Source organism: Malurus melanocephalus, unplaced genomic scaffold, assembly GCF_030028575.1.
Source record: "Malurus melanocephalus ecotype Western Australia unplaced genomic scaffold, MMel_1.1 scaffold_7, whole genome shotgun sequence".
Classification (NCBI taxonomy): domain Eukaryota; kingdom Metazoa; phylum Chordata; class Aves; order Passeriformes; family Maluridae; genus Malurus; species Malurus melanocephalus.
The window spans coordinates 1691457-1707804 of NW_026623239.1; the positions used below are offsets into that span (position 1 = coordinate 1691457).

Sequence of the window (16348 nt, forward strand, 5' to 3'; positions counted from 1 at the left end):
CTTCTCTTCTCTTCTCTTTTCTCTTTTCTTTTCTTTTTGGCATTACCTCCAGTAAATCAGAATATGAGATTAAGCTACATGAAAGATAATGATTAGTTTCCTTCCATTCACTACAATGTTCCTCCTACCTGTATATTTCATTTAAGTGAAGAATTCAAATCTACCAATATATCTTTCTCCTCCCATGAAAAATAGAAATAAAATAAGCTATRTAAAGGATTTAGTTACTTTATTTTTAAGTCAGACAAAAATGAAAGATTACATTCATCTTTCTCAGCAGTAAATACCATTTCCCAGTGACAAAGTTAGTAGTGTACTTGATTGAACTGGCACAGCTATTAATGTACTGCACAGACACAGAGCTGATACTTCCATTCATTAATCTAAAGTTCCAATCTTAGCATGCTGACACAGCTACAGGCATCCATGCAGATTCAGCCCAAGTTAACAATTAACACAACAGCTTCAAAGCAGTGCTTAAATACTTAAAAACTCCACAAAATAACACAACTGATGAAAACTACTGTAGATAAAACAGATGGTGGTAATAATCCTCCGCACGTATATGCTGATGTCTGTGGAGATGGAGGTTAAATTAAAATTTCTGTCCTGCTTCATGTGCTCGCAGCCTGCTACCTTCAATCACAGTGCAGATCGAGCATTATTCCTTTGTGACTTTATTTCTTTAAAAGTGAATTTCTATTTCTGCGCATTCTCGTTGTTTTTCTTAGACTTTTCAAAGCTTGGAGGCATTCCTGAGGATAAAAGCTGCACTTTYATGAAACACTAACGAGGCTCTGTGAAAGCTGAATCTGTAGACACCTCACAAAATATTATCAGCTCATAACTAGTAATAACACCAACTACATTTCTTTAACTGGTACCAACTTCATGCACCACTTGGGTCATATTTATCWTGTTTATCCACTCAGCTTAAATGAGCAAGCACACTTTTGCATACAGACAAGGCTGTGGGCCAGATTCTGTATACTCATAGCAATGCAAGTCTCAAGTTATGCCAAATAATGTCACTGAATTTGGCGCACCAACTGCACAAGACCAGCAAAAGCCCTGGGAACACAGTATAGGTACTGCCTGGTGCCTGCTCCTCAAAAGAAGCTGTGAGAGACACAGGAAAGAGATAAAATAACTGGGGCCAGCATGTCTGGTGCAATTCCTCCTTCTCGCTCTGCAGAAAGAAGGATCCCTTCCAACAATTTCAGGACGGCTACAAAAGCCTAGAAAAGGACCAGTGATTTGCATGAGAGACCAATCTTCCCCCTCTGGGAAGGAACAATGCAATACTGTGAATCGTATGGTGAATACAAAATAAAACTACCAGGACAGCAGTTCTCTTTGCCATGACTCCAGCTGGTCCTCCCTCCAAAGAGCATAATGCCGTGACAGGGAGGTAAAAGCATTTTTAAAGGCTTTCTAACAGCTAAGAAACAAAAAAGAAAGCAAACAAGGGTTTTTTCACAAGAGAAAGGGGGTAGAGGAAAGAAGAAAGATACATTAATAGCAAAGGGATCTACCATTTCAGCTGGGAAGTTTGCTCGGCATTTGGCTTTCTAGAAGGATTTTGGCAACTGAATGGAAGGAAGCAAAACTAAAAAAAAAAAGAAAGGTTCAGAACGAAAAAAAGGTATCATATCTCTTAAAAGTTTATCAGTCACAATTAGTAGTTAGGGTAATTTCTCGAATGGTTTCTGGAAGGGGAGTCTGCTGGATTTTGATATGACTGGTTTGCAACGTCTCCAAGAGAGGGGCAGGGAAAGACCTCTGACCATCACATCTCACTTCTCTGATCTCACTTCTCTGATCTCAATGTCTCATTCAAGACGGGCATCTTCTGGTACTACTTCAGAGCAGCAAGCATGATGAATTCTCTTTCTCTCTCTCTCTCCTTCTTCTTGTCCTTCACATTTTCTAACTACATTAATTACTGTTAGTTAAAAGATGGTGTGCGCAAATGAAAATAGAAGTGTAGACCTTTTAATTCAGATTCTCTTTACACTAAAAAAAAATCACTGTACTTTATGAACAGGATGAGCTCCCTCTTCCATTATTATTTAATAATCACAGTCTCATAACTAAAGATAAAATTTATGTTATATTGTGGCAGGCAAATGTCTGTGGAGRTCTAAAAGAAAGCACACCATGCTAGGCTGTGTTTCTGATCTGGGGTGGGAGTASGAGTGTCAGCGGGAGAAAGGTGTAACAATCTTGCATGAAATATGTGGTTTATCTGCACTTAATCGTCTGCTAAAACACATTTGTTTATATGTGTCAAAACCTGGTACATCTACTACACCACTTCAACAGAGAGCAGTGTCACAAAAAAAAGATGCAAAGTATGGCACCAGTTAAAAATGTTAYATTAAAATGTATATTAAATTTGTCACTAGCATGAGACCCTTACGGAAGGTGACAAATAATCATTATTATATCAGGACTTCCCATATAAACTACAAAAAAACCCAGTATAATAGTCTATATAATTAGACTCCTACAAAAACCCTTACTTCTCAGGTGGCTGATGGCCCCCATTTTTAGCTGAGATATCCATCATTCACTTCTTTGCTTTATTCTGTGTGAACACAAACAAGTAATTAAAACTATGTGCCACAGGACTAGGTTACCATCCAGTTCTTCAATTACTCAGTAAAATTGTCTTAAAAATTACTGTATAGATAGAATATTGCTAAAGCCCCCAGAGCAGGCAAATTCTTAATAAACTTAATGGAATTTTACTCAGATAAGCACACAAAATTACAAATCCCAATAATATTTCAACCGCAACTAAAACACAGGATGAAAAAAATCACTTTTAACTTACTTACTTAATTAAATGCCACTGTGTGCACACAAAGCTTCAGCCTACTTATGAGAACTACAGCAAAGCTGACTTCTTTTATCCACACATACAGGTTTTCAGATGTTACCTCTGATCTACTGTGTGTTSCCCAGATATAAAGAAAAGAGCTATTTGCTGGATGTCTAACTTCTCTTTTCTTTTTATCAAGTATATAATTCTCTCTCCTTCTTTCCTTATAAATTTCTTCCCATCCCTCATTTTCACAATACCCTCTCTCTCATTTCTGGCATCTCTTTTTCTCTTTACCATTATCATCTTCATGTGAAAGAAAACTAAAATGGGGAACCAGAAAACTAAACTGAATTTCTTTCCATTGTCACACATTGTCTCTCCAATAATTCTTCTAATTACATCCCAAATTTTGTTGCTGTGACAGTGTTAACTTCTAGCTCCTATTTTTAGGAGTTTTAGCCTTGAGGGTTACAGTTTCATAGCATCAGAGAAACGTAGCTGAAATACTATTTTTATGAAGACCAAGAAATCTCTAAAGTACCAAATGTCCATTCTTTGGGCTGTTTTGAAAACACAGAGACATGCTGTTKGTCTGATAAAATACCCATGAAGGGTGGCAGCGACTGCACTGGAGCGATATGCTCAGTGAGCATAGCTAAAGAGTATGTGCAGCATGCTAGCTAAATGAAGTTGTTTCAATGTGTTCATCTACTGAAAAACATGACAAAGCATTGCATTTACTTCTGGAAAGGTGTGTGTGAATTGCAGGCGTCACCAAGACAAATCTTTGTATCACTCTGAATCCACTAGAAGGAATATGGTGATAAGCTTTCTGAAATGTGTGGTTTAACATATATGCCCATGTATCACTAGTGAATGTATTTTAAGTGTTAAAATTAGATTTTAGTGCCATTTTGCCTTCATACATCTAGATGAAATCTGATTTCATTCCACCTCTTCTCTCACCCCAGGGCTGTATCAATTTACAACATACAGCCTCCAGAGAACTGTGAAATTCTAATAAGTTTAACTGATTAGGGTTGTTTTCTCCCCTTAAGTATCTTCTCACTTACTGTCTGGCATTATTTTAAAAAACATAACATCTTCATCAGCCTCTAAAATCAAATTTCCTTTAGGGGGTGGAAGGGGGGCAGGGAAGAGGAGAGAGAAAGGAGAGGAAAATGAAGATAAAACCCTTCTATTCCCAGTCAATATGAATATGCTACGTCCGAAACAGCCATCCTGAATGTCTGTCTAATTCTACAAAATAGCCACAGTCATTTAATATACACTTCGCTTACAAAAATCAACAAACAATTAGGCAAATTTTTAGTTGAACATGATCATCAGCATAAAATGATGAAGATAAAAATATACAAGAAGTRTAAGAGTCTCCAATTTCCCATAATCTTGACTAACTATTTGAAACATGAATACCTTCTTGCTGCAAAACGTTTCTGTGGAAACCAAACAAAAAATGTCTCCTTAAAATACTTTGGAAAGCGGAGGCAAAATTCTGGTTATAATCAAAGGACTTTGTTTAGCTTTTGGAGATTCATTTGTTTGTTTTGTTTTGTTTTATGGTGAGGATATTTATTTGTAGTGAATTGTTGTTGTTTTTTTTTTTTTTTTTTTTTAATACAGTGCTCTAGATATTCCTATTTTAATGTGCTACAACAAAAAAAAAAAAGTATTATTAATGACAGAGTTTTGCAACCTTACATACTACACAGCTATTCCACACATTTAACTCTCCAAGCCCATGTGTAAGCATAGAGCAATGCACTAGAAATTAYAAATAAAAGCCAAACCTCTGGTTTTAAAGCTAACTTGAATACAGTACACTGATACTGCTATTCTCAACTCAAAAGCTATAACTACTTCAACAATGTTGAAAAATAAATGCCAAGTATTTTGAAGCAAACCAGTGCAGGGATAGGCTTGTTCTGTGATTGAACACATGTAAAAAAGTACAGTATATTCAGCAAAGTTTGTTAATAGTAACTAAGTGAAGAACACATACCCCAGCCTTCATAGTCTAATAATGCCCCTAATACTATCTGGAGCCACATCTCCATTAGGTTTGAGAGAAGAATATTTTCACGTTCACTATCCATTGTCCAATTWCTTCCTATTAGATATCCTTAAAATCTCAGATATAACAGAATGATAGGGATACCTAAGATAATTCRTTTATGGACAAATTAAGATTAATTCCTAAACAGACCCCAGCTGATTCTTAGCAGTYTACATTTCCCTCTGGACCTATCTGGTTCTGTGCTATATTAGTTCAGACTTCCTTTAAACTTGCTTGGACCCCGGAGAACTGTGCATTCACTAGGTACTTGCAAGTTACAGCCCTTTCTTTTTCTGTTTGTATCTTACAGAATTTATCAATAAGTCTGAGCTGCTTGGTCAGGAAGATGAATTTAAGAAGAGCATATACATTAAAACAGACCAGCATCTCTTAGAAGCACACCTGTTTCTTAACTCACTGCATATAAGAGACWCTAATTAAAACTTCTTCATATTCTTACAGCTATAGATGGATCTAATTCAGCTCAGGAATCAAGCAAAAGACAAGGAGTTAAATACAGACTAATATATTCCCAATTAAACTTCTTGCACATCATAAAAAAATGTGATCTTCAACCTTCATTCTTTTTTCAGCTTATTTCCATTTGCAATACCAAATAATTATTTTTGTAGAGAAAAAAAATTGTCCCGTATGACCAAACTGCATGCATTTCAAGTTTCAACATGCAACTTATAAAATTTAAGGTACTAATCCGCTCTTTTCCTGACCAATATATTAACATTTAATTTGTAAATGTACTGCATCCTACCTTTCAAAATTGCCTTTTTTTTTTTTTTTGGTCATACAAGCCTCAGAAATTCAAATTCCCTTTGGATTCAGGGAGACCAAAATCTGTACTACTAAAGATGTCTTTCCCTACCTCTGCAATCTATTTGTAAGCCCCCAAACCAAAGCTCTCTATTGATTCCTGAGATCTAACCAACATGTTACTGGAATTGATGGAGATGGATACAGGTAATCTTTAATCTCACTCCAGCAGTTTCAGGATCATTTAGCAGTTTTCATGGAAAGTGGCGAGAATAAATTTATTGCCCAGTCTGGCAGCAATACAACAGACTGTGCAGGCATTTGGAGACCTACAAAAGACCTGCCATACCCCCAAATCACAATAAGAAATGTCAGTCATCACCATTTCCATTCCTCCTGTTCCCCTCCACCCTCACAAAAATATCCGCTACTGGCTGGATGAATTGGTGCAAAACTGTAGACAACAAATGGGACACATAAAAAGAACACATAGGTTGGGAAGATCACAGARCATCAGAGGCAGACAGGTCCCTTTCTTCACAGGTAAGAAAAATGCTTTTAAACCTGAGAGAATTATCTGGAAAAAAACCCCAAAACTACAGTTTTTATCTCACTGCACCCTGTGAGAGTAAATACCATCTTGATAAAGAAAGGAGAGAGATAAAAGCTTTTTTTTCAGTAGCCGTATTCAGGCAAAGGGCTCCTAGGAATTTACATTCCAGTAATACCGTCATTAGATTGACTGGCCCTTTAATTATACTTTTGCATGAAAAACCTCTCTAAACCAGAAATCTAGAGAWGAGTGCTGTTACTTCTGTGCAGATTATGTTGAACACTCTTTTAGAAAAACATCATAGTGAATGAACATGCTTTCTGGAGAAATGAGTTGTAACCGTAAATTAGTGCATGCCTATCACAAGACGTATTTAAAAGCATGTCTTTTATATTGATACCTCCCTGTAAGTTGCAGGTACAGAAATGGCTCATAGAAGGTATGTTGAAAGGCTGACTTGCTTTATGTCAGTTCTGTAGTTTGTTTTYACCTTCACATGCCCTTTCCTTCTTTGAAGACAACTATATACAGAGCACAAGCTCCTGATTGATTCCTTGTTAGACTCCACAYGGATTTGGTCGCTAATAGCATCAAGCCTCTATCCACACAAACSTTGTTGCATTTTCAGGATTCAATAGCAAAACAAGCATAAGTTCCAAAAAAATTGATAGGCRGCCACAGTTACAAAGAATGTCACAGATTAATCTAAGGAACACAGGTTCTAATAATTACTATTTTCCTGTTTCATCTCTCACCCATTTTGCAAATTTCTGCTGTACTCTACAATACTGYAGAAAGCTCTCTGAAGAACCAATCTTACTAATTTTTTTTTTTAAATAAACTCTTTCCTCCTATTAAATTTCACTGTATCAAGTTTGGAAAAAGGAATTTGTGGGAAATCACTTACACCCTAATTGTTGCACATTTCTTACACTGTATGTAACTATCAAAATACAACTTTTCTTTAGTCAGAACTACAACTGTAAGTTGTTTTAGTCCTCAGAAGAAATTAAATTCTTATCTTTCACATTTTCGTACACCTCACTTGGCACAGAACTTATAATATTTTTAAAAATAACTTTAGGAACACTGCAGGGAAAACTATGGAGTTGTGATTCTGTTTCTTTTATTTCACTGGGGCTAGCATCTAAGTTTTCTAAAACCATGAAGACCAGTGAGTTCACATTTCCATTCTAAAGAGAGCTCACATCAAAACTGACAAAACATCTTACATTCACCTCAAATGATAAGGAATTCATTTTTGTTATTATCACTGTACTCACAGATAACCTCTGCTGAAGAAATGGAAAGCCTAGCCATAAGCATGTTAGCACCAGAAATGTTTTCCAGCTTTTCTGACCTCACATGTTCGCCAGATTTGATCACAGCCACATTAATTTTTACAAATTACACATCAAAACGACGTCAYATCAGCCCTAAGTTGTGAAACATTCTCATTTTTGCAATTGGAAAATAATCAGATTCCAGGAAACTTACACAACTAAGTGTAAATTTAAAGTGCAATATTAGCCTAGTATTGGCATCCACAATTTAAGATTATGAGTTTAAAGGGCAAACATTGTACCTTGGGTAAGAGCGTTGGAACAGCAAAGATCAGTCTCCAGCACTGAAGGCAGACTGAGAAGAACGTGTATCTAGATACACAAGGGTAAAAACTTCTATAGCAAGAAAAGCTGCTCAACACCATGCACAGAGGGTTTTAAAGAGCTCCTCACACAGTTTGCGTGCAGCTGCTGTAATTAACCTGAAGTTACAAATCCTGTATATTCTAATCATTTACACATCTAACACCGGGTCTGAAGCTGGACCTAGAGGAAGCTCAGATTGTGATCTAAACCCAGGGAAGCCACCTCTTTGTTCTCATCTAAAAGCCAGATAAAACCATCTTTGTCCAAAGAAGAAACCTGCGTTGTTTTCATCTAGAGCATTCACATCCAGAGCTACAGATCTGAAAGAAATATTATATGGTGTAGTCACGCAGATGACTAACGTTTTAAGAAAGGTTTATACATCCATTTGAGAATGGAGGAAGTTGGCATATTTTTGCATTATTGGCTCCTGAGCCTAACCAGTTCAATAAGAAACTGCAATGCTGCACTGTTTTACCTTAAAAAGTCATTCTTTTTTCATCACTGGAATACCTGAAAGTATCTATTGTTTCTACGGAGGCACAAAAAGGAGGCTGGATAAAAGATGCCAGCAGTAAGAGAAAAGATCTAAGGAAGCTCAGATCCACATGAAATCARTGTAACTGATGCGAAAACACCCTTTCAAAAATCTCCTTAAATATTTACAAAATGTCGAGATTAGATAATTTGTAAATTAGTTCTTTTTGTTTAAAATAGGTCATATGGAGTATCGCCAATTTGGATTTTGTTAGGCATACCAGCAAAGATAAAATGTTTGGGGCTTTTCTTCTCTGTGCTAAAGGGGTGTTAGTGGCCGTCAGCAAGTATGTTTCTGATCTCCAGTGGGCAAATCATTCYAGCAGCTAGCAACTGGGGGCTTGCACACAAATCTCAGCTGCTGAAAACAGGGAAGTCACACAGGACTGAGAGATGTTAACTAGCAGCCTCGTCTCCAGCAGGATCAAAGACAGAACTTTTACGGAATAAGGTTGTTTGCAAARTGACATATATTTTATCTTTCTTAAAATGTATTTATTTTTATTAGGAAGTAAACTACTTAACTATGTTTTCTGTATTCTAAGGGCTGTAATGCATCYACAGCTTTTGCTACAATGCTTACAACTTACAAGTGCCAGTATCTCTTCCTCACYAAAAGCAACCCAGCACAGCTTTGAACCAGAGCTACCACTTTGTATCAAAGACACGGTGATGTCAGACTGTGAACAAAATTATGTTGCATCACCAGCCTGACCCAAGTGAACAACATTTCTCAGGCAACATGGCACAGTGCAAAAGTGGAAGAGATAATTAAAAACAAAGCTTCTCAAATTAGACAAAAAAGCCTCTCCTTTCTACAAGAATTATTAGAAGGTTATGTGGTCTTTTTGCATTATGACTCCACAAAATTAAGAGTAATGTGGAAACCACCATTTACAAAGAAGCAATCAAGCAACAACTTACTCATTTCTCACTGAAGTTTACACACATTCTAATGACACAAAACTAGCTCTTTTGGATTTCAGACAACGGAATTTAGGTGATCTTGCTTGGTTACTTTTGCTGACAAGTTATTTGAAGCTTGATGTAGTGGGGTGGTGTCAATTCTCACTACTTACTGAAAAGTGGACAAATCGCTAAGGACAGGAAGTACAAGTTCTGTGTAAGAGTTTTCACATACATCAAAGATGAAATCAGATCTTTCACCCAGAGTTTCCTTCAAAGCCAGATTATGCATATAAGTGTATAAGTAATATCCCCTCAGGAAAGGAAAAAACGATTTTTGGCTAACATAAGCAATTTGAAAGAGGGTATCAAATCCCTTTTTTATTTTCTCTAAGTCCATGTGCTATTGAATAACAGTTCCTACAGGTTGCTTTAAAAGAGAGTGAGCAATATGAAGGAATAAAGTACTAGATTTGGGTTATTTTACAGATGGCTGGAGCACAATCCAGTACTCAGGCCGGCTGCAATGGCTTTAGTAATTATCAAAATCAAGATATTTTTATGCTTCTCTCTCAAATCCATTTAGTTACAAATTAATTACATTGTGCTCTTTTAAGACAGCACTGCATGATGCAAAACTAAAATGGTAAAGCCACAAATAAAAAGCATATGTGGTATAATTTCTTCACAAAGGTAGAAACAAAATTAATATTTAAACTGAACTTAATGTCTTTCAGATTTTTATCTTTTTAATATATCAGTTCTTCAAAGGGAAAAATGGAATAGTAAGGTGTCACTTTGCAAACACTATTTTCTTAGAATCATACATCATTAAGGTTTCAAAAGACCTCCAGGACCACCAAGCCCAACCTTTGACCAAACAYCACCATGCCAACTAAACCACAGCACTAAATGCCACATCCAGCCATTTCTTGAATACATCCTCTACCACCTACCCAGGCAGTCCATTCCAACACTTAACAACCCTTTCCAGGAAMAATGTCTTCCCGATGTCTAACATGAACCTCCCATGGAGCAGCTGGAGGTGATTTCCTCTTCCTATCTACAACTTCCTTTGAGGTAGCTGTTAGTACAGGCCAGTGAAGTTCACAAGACACAAGGCTGCTGAATAGTCAGTCTTGGGATCTGAAGACTTACTGAYCTCCTATTTGTGTATCACCACACCAGTTTAAAATTGCTACAACTGGAGTGTGAATAAAGTATTTCAGCACAAAGTTCAAAATGTTAAAGCTCCAAAATGTTAAAAAGAGAATAAAACATCCTTAAAGAGAACATATAGGAGTGAATACCCAAAGGCTCTGGAGCTCTTGGATAAAAAATTGCCACTATTAATCAGCTACACCTCTAGACACTACCATTCAGAGCATCACCAAGCCATAGGGCTCTTGGTGTGGAGAAAAACTGCCAGGGTCAGATAATACAAGGAGATAGATTACCTTCAACCGCTRAAATGTGTTTAATAGAAAGTCAATACGTTAATTTTGCATTAGTGGTTGCATAGCCCATTCTCTCAGAATCTAAAACAGCATAAAAATGCAAGGCTGGCATAAACTTTGTATTAGCTACATATATTCTAGTTAATGTGACAGAACGGCTATTTTGTACCCAATGTTACAATTCTTCTGTGAGCAATCCGGCAGTGCAGAGACACAGTATTAATGATCATGAAATCATGCCTTGACTCCATGGCATAAACCTAATTGTGAAATTAGACTTTATTTATCTCACAGCCGGGTACTGACTGGCTATGAATTSAACTGCAAATGCTATTTACAGGCCAGTGTGTGGCAATACTTTSAGGCAAAAGAGACTGAAGAGGTGAAGAGAGATATCAAAATGGGGCTGTAAATTACCTTGCTGAATGCTCTTACTCAAAGGCTGACTGGAGTACTTCACCACTCTGCAGCTACACCAAAGCGAATCTCACAGGGCATTATTCAGATGATAATAGTAACAATAGTTACTAGAAAATGCTGTATTTTCTACTCTACTCTTTAAATGCAGCATGGCATTATCTCTCTAGTGTTACAATTTCCTGCATAATGCACATTGCTAACTGTTTTACGGAAATCAAGAAACACTGACAAAGATCCACATTCAGAACCTACAAAATAAATGAAATTTTAAGGCAATTTACTTTAGTTACTTCATAAAACCCCAGCATACCACTGCTTCTAGCTGCTGACTACAAAAAGCTCCAAAATATTCTCTAGTGGAATGACTCCAGCTGAAAGCACAAAATAATGCAAGGATTTTAAAACAAATCATATTTTTCCACCCTGACCACAGTGGTTTAAATGGCTTCACAACCAAGAAAATACGTGAAATCAATCGTAACTGGGGATTATAAAAAAAGTAATTAGTTCATGCAGATCAATCTAGAAATCAACACAGACCTTTGAAAAGACAGACCTCAGGACCAAGAGTTTGCAGCAGTGGCTTCTGTCCAGCCCTGCCATCATTCTGTGTTGTAGGAGCCAGGAGGAAAAGACAGTCCTTCTTTTGCCATTCCTGCAATGCCCAATTAGATGATACCTAGACTTCAGTTATAGCCTGYCCTTGTTTTCCTATGGGAAAAAGCAATTTTGGTGGACTACAAYGACAGACCAACATAAAAGTCCATCTGTTAAAAAAAATGTACTTACAATCAGCTTATTCCTATTGAATAAGGATTTGATTAGAGTGCTTCACTAAATTTAATTTTTTTAAAAAAGATATTTTTAAAAAGTTCACCTAGAAATGTTAGGTTTTGAAGTGATAAAAACTTCCTGCTCCATCAGTGAAATCATTTATCATCTTTAATTAAGCAAATTTTAAGAAACTTTTGATGTTAAAGTCTCAAAGTACACCCAGCATTTTTGCCAGTATAGCTGCTTCTCAGTGAACTGTAATGAACACCTTTATTTTTTATTTATTTTTGTTTGGTTGGTTTTGGTTTTGTTTTTGTAGCTGCTTTCCAGTGAACTGCAGTGAACATGTTATGTGGCCTTTTTAACTTTTTTTTTTTTTGGATCGCCATCAGGAAGCTTATTCATGTTATATCAGAAATGGCTCCTTCTGCACTCCCAYTATCTAGTATCAGAGGAAAAAACTTTCCTTAAAACCTGTGGGTTTAATGTTAGGTGCATATATGGAACACTCATTACTAAAAAACTTGTATTCTGTTCTTTAAAATATTTTTTTTTTCAATTCAAGCTTTTTTTAATAACTGGGAGGAAAAAGGCACCTGAAATAAACAAATTCATTTTAGAGATAATTTCTAATAAAAATTAAATATGCTCATGGACATCGACATTTTATGTAAATGCTTAGCACCAAATAATTTTATTAGGGTTAAGACAAGTATCAGTGGACAAAAGGGAGGAAATAGAACAACAGAAAAGCACAAGCTTTTAATGTCCTCACTGAATTAATACGATACCAGTGTAGCCTTAACGAGCTACAATGGTGTATAAAAATGTATAGAAGTGAGCTTTCCAGCATCCCTGAGAACCCACCAAAGATATACTACATTTGCTCACAGGTTTGTGTGCCGTTTACAGCACAGCATGAGATTAGACTGGCTATACAGTCTAATGCTTTCTTGATAAGTTTACCTAGCCACAGCTTTGATGTTCAGTTTTGCCTTTCGCAGAAAGATGAAATGACTTGCAAATGCTTTGGCTGACTTCATTTTCCTCTTGATCCTCAACACTTGCTGAAGCTGAAGTTTTAAAAGCAACACTTCTGAAAAAGCTTAGGAGACGGTAGAAGTGGTATACACATAATTTCCTATTGGCAGTTTGTATTTTTTACTAGGAATAAGGTGCAGATTTGTATAAATCAGTAAATTCAGTTTCCTCATGTTGCAGTGAAGAGATGTAACACCTTGACTTTTGAGATATTTTTATTATTTTCAATCCAGGTTTGGACATGTTTTGCATGAGAGGTGATGTGAGCTTCTGCACTACTTAGGTTCTACTTTTATAGCCCAACAGGAAAGGTTAAATAACACAATGTACTTCTTAAAATAACCCTCATGCCTACAATATGAAGAAGTTCTTATCAAAAAATTAAGACTGAAACCTCATTTGAAAATTACTTGCTTTTCAAAAAATCCAATTAATTAACAAGCAGGTTTTAGGCAAAACCATCTGTCCATTTCAAAAGACAATTAATACCTTTGCCCAGAACATTAAATCTTACATGGCCAYAGAAGTACCAACACTTAATTCAATATTGTACCATCTTGCTAGAGGGAAAATGTAGACTAGCTCTTTTGTAAACTCTATTAAAAATGCATGAGATATTTTTTATTTTGGAAAATTTAATTTTTTTAATCCATAACCCTTAAATGTCACACACACTAAAAACACACATGCATTCTAAGAAAAGCAGATCAGAAGCAGGCAGCGTACATTAATAACAATGGGGTTATTAGCATGGAATCAGTCTTAACACGAGCAGGTCACACGTCTGGACAGAAAGCAGACTGACAATAAGAATTTTCTCAATATGCAAACCTTTGTCCCAAACTACTTTTGTCAAAATTGTGACACATGCATTTTATACAGATAGAAAAAGTGTCATTATTTTTAAAATGCATAATTGTATCTGGTTTTGCCCAAGCAGAACTGGCAGGGGACAGAAAGAATAAATTAAATGGAGRAAAACTTACAATTAAAAAACCTAAGATAGAAAATGCATTTTTCCTGTGTTAGAAATTACTTCAAGAGACATTGAAGCATGCCATAGGAACATCTAGTAATACCATGGAAACCAGAGATACAATTTTGGAGAAAAGCTATTTTCATCATTGAATCATAGACTGGCTTGTTTGGCTTGTTTTGGAAGGGACCTTAAAGGTCATGTAATTCCAAACTCTCTGCAGTGGGCAAGGATGCCATTCACTAGATCAGGTTGCTCAGGAACCCATCCAGCCTAGCCTTGAACACTTCCAGGGATGGAATGTGGAACATATTTTCTTTTGCAGTATCAGAAAATCAAAGAATTCTGAAAAACACTGGTATATTTCACACTTGACTCCATTCCCAATCCAAGCTAGTCCAAAAGCCCTCTACAAACTTTTCAAACTTGAAATCACCTCAATGGTCCAGAATGAAACACTTTTCATCATGCTCTGCTAACCAGAACTTCAACTCCATTTATATTCCACCAATTCCAAKTGATAATCTCTAATCTCTGACATTCTCTTCTCCCTTCATGCATTTTCAGCTTAAGTATTTCAAACACTTTGGTATTGCTGTCAAAAGTCCTTGAAACTGCCTCTTGAAACAGGGTGTCTAACCTTCAAAAGGCTGATTTATTTTCCACAAATCTATTTACATTATCAAAAGGACCCTTCTATGCATGTGTTTAACTGACAAAATAAACTTGGAAATACACTCATGGTCATTACAATTTTTGTTTTGTGTTATAGAATTAGACCACACTGGAGCTACAGTTWAATTCTGCTTCAAAACACAAAATCTAATAAATTCTCAAGCAAGTCACCCCATGGATCAAAAGGCCAGAGATTATGGAACCAAGATTTGGAATGACATAGGTAAAGGAAATGTGTAAGCGAAGTTTCCCTTGAAAGATAAGTAGTTTTATAGTTTATATAACATTTTCAGATTTCTTCTGTTTCACTGTGAACACTCTAATACCAATGGCTTCAAAGGCAGTATCTGTGCATTCCCACCAGATAACCTTCCAGACTTCAACAGAATTTCTTGAGTCTCATGTGAGTGTATTTGTCTAATAACCCTCAACAGACCGCTATTCATAAGCCTTGGGCACCAGCTTTCCAAAGGATTATTACTTATGTGACCATGGAAGCACTTTAGCTCCAATTAAAAACACTTCCTGATGTATCAGCTCAGTTTATAAAGTYAGTATGAGTCAATGACAGTTGCTAATCTCAGTAAATGCCTTCCCTCCATCTGTTTATTGTCAAGCCACTRTCAAATTGAGGGGAATATGGTAAATTGCTGCTTAAATGTTATACTACATTTTATCCACTCAGCTTTAGAAAGATACATTCCATAATGCAAGAATGAGGAAATTGCAAAGGTACTTGTAAAGTACCTTATCTCCCAGTCCTGTTTTTTCTAACCTTTAGTCCAGTTTCTCTTTACTGAAGAATCTAGTTTTCCTTCTACACACACTAACAACTCACAGTTTGTGAGATTTTCACTTCCTTTCAACAAAAGAACAGCTTAGCTCCAGGAATAGGCAAAATACGACTTTGGAATATGAGTGAACTTTAAAAAAGCATGATTTCCTGCTTTTAGTTCTATTTTTAAAAGTCAGAATCCATGTGGATTTTGAAAAAAAAAACGAATACGATTACTATGAAATTACATGGTTAATGAAACAAAATTATTGCTCACCATCAACTCTCTCACAAACATGCTTTTTTTTTTACATTATGTTTTCCAACACTGGGATAATTCCTTCAATTTTGCATTTCCATTCTTGAAGCCCCCTTTTTAATAAAATGATTGTTGTCCTTTAGGAATTCCAGAATATCGTATTATTTTTAATCAAAGTACAGTAATTGATTCAATTGTAGTTTCTCAATCTTAGGTACATATTGTTTCTTCTACAMTAATTTTTCAAATTTAAGAACCCAGTGATTCCTTTTTCTATCCAATATTGGATAAAAATAAACATGTTCACTAGCAATGACCATTAAAATTATAGAAAAAAATAATGAAGTTAAGTAATAGCAGAACTAACTAGAAATCTTTATTCAGACCATGAAAGAGATGTAATTAATCTTTTTTTTTTTTTTTGCTGCCAAAGTGCCTACTCTATTTCTGGACAGTAAAATATTTTCTCCTTCCTTATGCAACACCCCATGCAAGGTTATCACTTCAATTCATCTACTGACTCCCTTCATTTCATTAATATGTAATCTGCTGCTCTACCGTAGAAATTCCCAACCTGCTGCTAAACAGCARATTCTGCCTAAACATGTCTAAACACACCTCAAGACCTCATACACGTTTAGGTGACAGCAT

General features: G+C 36.0%; 1 protein-coding gene across 1 annotated transcript in view; it reads right to left on the minus strand.

The window, feature by feature from the left end:
- COMMD10 (COMM domain containing 10) overlaps window positions 1-16348 on the minus strand; it is a 105184-nt gene that overhangs the window by 1363 nt on the left and 87473 nt on the right. The gene's annotated exons all lie outside the window — the stretch shown is intronic.